The sequence below is a fragment of the Schistocerca cancellata genome, unplaced genomic scaffold (assembly GCF_023864275.1).
Source record: "Schistocerca cancellata isolate TAMUIC-IGC-003103 unplaced genomic scaffold, iqSchCanc2.1 HiC_scaffold_718, whole genome shotgun sequence".
In the NCBI taxonomy this organism is placed as follows: domain Eukaryota; kingdom Metazoa; phylum Arthropoda; class Insecta; order Orthoptera; family Acrididae; genus Schistocerca; species Schistocerca cancellata.
In genome coordinates this window covers 14,524,159-14,527,251 of record NW_026046729.1, presented here as the reverse complement: position 1 = coordinate 14,527,251, position 3,093 = coordinate 14,524,159, and the positions used below count along the sequence as shown (strand labels likewise).

The 3,093-nt window shown below is 42.4% G+C and overlaps 1 non-coding gene across 1 annotated transcript; it reads right to left on the bottom strand.

The window, feature by feature from the left end:
- Positions 1-1,815: 1,815 nt before the first annotated feature.
- On the bottom strand, positions 1,816-1,890 carry Trnal-caa (transfer RNA leucine (anticodon CAA)). Its single transcript has one exon. It is a non-coding gene; the product is annotated as a tRNA-Leu (tRNA).
- Positions 1,891-3,093: the final 1,203 nt, after the last annotated feature.

Here is a 3,093-nt window from a genome sequence, read left to right as displayed (position 1 = left end):
TTAAACTGCTGTCAAATGGTGTTATTATTAACGTCCGTGTTCATCAGGTACATTTTAGTGATGTGAGATAAAGTATGTGTTGTGGCTAACCTATTTTCAGAGACTTAGCAGCACCTAAACTGTTGAAAAAGTGTATTCACGGAAAAACTCAAAACCTCAATGAAGGTGTAAATAGTGTTATATGGTCGAGAATCCCCAAGACTGTATTTGTTGGAATAGAAACACTTCACTTTGGTGTGTATGATACTGTTGCGACTTTCAATGATGGCAACATTGTAAGGTGCAAAGTATTTAGAAATATGGGAATGAAGATAGGTTCTAACATGGTACGAGCGATGCTTGCTTTAGACAAGGAACGCCTTCGGGCTGCAGACAGGGCTGTAAAGAGTCTAGAAATACAAGCAAGAGTAAACAGGAGGAGGAACAAGAGGAAGCTGGAGGAGGAGTTTGCAGAGGATGAAGATAATCCATCCTATGGACCTGGAATGCACTAAAAAGTTAATCCAACCTTTGTCGCTCGATTCCCAAAACTTTTATTTTCTCATACTAATTTCATGTTTTCTAAGGATCTTCCAAACATATTTGTTTCAAACTTTCAGTAAATGTTACACAGTACCTTCTGCATAATTTAACACAGCGTTTTTCCAAAAAAACTGTATATTTTTGAATATATAAATAAAAAATTGCAAAAAAATGTTGTGAATTTTCATTACAATTGAAAAAAAATTCATCTTTAATAACTGAACTAAAATTTTGTAAAATCCCTGTGTTAAGTTGTAGCCCATATTCCAATAAACAATCTGTAAAAAGTTCAACTTCCTACCTCAAATACTTTGTGAGGAAAGATGTAATTTATAAGCGTTATTTTAACATTGCAAGTATAGGGCGTTCCGGAGCCCTTTAATGCCCTGCACAACAGCAGCCACAACATCATCTTCTGAAAGCTGCACATGGAAAGCAAAGGCTGCAGTACGCTCTTCCCACATGTAGCCAGCAAAGGTTTTGCCAGTCTGCTTCACGTGAAATAATAATAATAATAATAATTGCTTAATCAACTTATTCCTGACTCGGGCCGAAAGTTTTGCCTAAGGATCACTGAGAGTAGCTCACGTAATCGCCCTTATGACCTGGGACTCTACTGACCATTTCAATTAAAGAAGCTTTACATACAGAGTAAATACTCTAATGAAACCAATCGCTAGCAACCTCGAAGACAGTGACTTGTCTCTCCACATTTAAAGGGAACCACGAACGTGTCACTGACTGATTAACAGTATACGTAGAAATTTAATATACCCCTTAATGAGATTTTGGAATGGACTCAGAGGCCTGGCAAAACAAATTGCCTTACTAGGCATATCATGGTCTGAAGGACTTTGACTTTCCCCTTTAGACTCTCGTGTAGCACTGGTTTCCTTATCATACCGGGGTCAGCGATTCCATTCTACGGCGTTCAACTTATTTTTTGCGCAGTCACTACTTCAAGTAGTAATTCATTAACCTTAACTTGGTAACTACATCAGAGATTACAGATTCAAAATCCTCCACTTGGATAGACAGATCCGCGGTCTGTGCATGCAAGCGTTAAATCTGGGCCCTAGTGGGATTAGAATCTGCGAGGAACTCAATTTGGCCGGCGGAAGTGGCCAAGCGGTTCTAGGCGCTACAGTCTAGAATCGCGCGACTGCTACGCTCGAAGGTTCGAATCCTGCCTCGGACATGTATGTGTGTGATTTCCTTAGGTTACCAGAATGAGATTTTCACTCTGCAGCGGAGTGTGCGCTGATATGAAACTTCCTGGCAGATTAAAACTGTGTGCCCGACCGAGACTCGAACTCGGGACCTTTGCCTTTTGCGGGCAAGTGCTCTACCAACTGAGCTACCGAAGCACGACTCAGGCCCGGTACTCACAGCTTTACTTCTGCCAGTACCTCGTCTCCTACCTTCCAAACTTTACAGAAGCTCTTCTGCGAACCTTGCAGAACTAGCACTCCTGAAAGAAAGGATATTGCGGAGACATGGCTTAGCCACAGCCTGGGGGATGTTTCCAGAATGAGATTTTCACTCTGCAGCGGAGTGTGCGCTGATATGAAACTTCCTGGCAGATGAAAACTGTCTGCGCCACCGAGACTCGAACTCGGGACCTTTGCCTTTCGCGGGCAAGTGCTCTACCAACTGAGCTACCGAAGCACGACTCACGCCCGGTACTCACAGCTTTACTTCTGCCAGTACCTCGTCTCCTGCCTTCCAAACTGGCAGAAGTCAAGCTGTGAGTACCGGGCGTGAGTCGTGCTTTGGTAGCTCAGTTGGTAGAGCACTTGCCCGCGAAAGGCAAAGGTCCCGAGTTCGAGTCTCGGTCGGGCACACAGTTTTAATCTGCCAGGAAGTCCTTAGGTTAGTTAGGTTTAAGTAGTTCTAAGTTCTACGGGACTGATGACCTCAGAAGTAAAGTCCCATAGTGCTCAGAGCCATTTGAACCATTTAGAACTCAGTCTTTCTGTCTCAATCTTTCTGCAGACAGAAAGGTAGCGACGCGAGCAAGCGCATCACTGACCTGCCCAGTACGCTCCGCGCTGGAAGCCTCAACGTTGCACGGAGACGTGTACATGAATCACTGACGTCACCTTCCACACATTACGGCAAATTCTTAACTCATGTATGAATCGCACTTGCTTCAATGTCCCCACTGAAATCCCGGTGCGAGTTTCTATGTTATAGGGGAAACCTGAAACAAGAACCAGTTGCAAACAGTTTCCAAAGACAAAGGAAAAAGATAACAGGAAGAAGGGCATGCAAGGAAAGTGATTCTCCAAACACCAGACGTTGTGCAATATAGCCAAAATACACCAAAATGCCACCACACTCTGCTATCATTTTCATACGGCCTTAAAAACGGCGTTAACTAACTATAGAACACAATGAACACGCCCTATTTTTGAGACTAAGCAACAATTTGTACATCGCGTGTTTCTTTAAAATAATACCTTCAGAAATTTATCGATAAAATCCAGTAAACGAATGTAGTACAAATTCTGTAATTCATTTATTTAGACAGTAAACAATAACTAGGTTCAAGAATAAAATTTTTTTGTT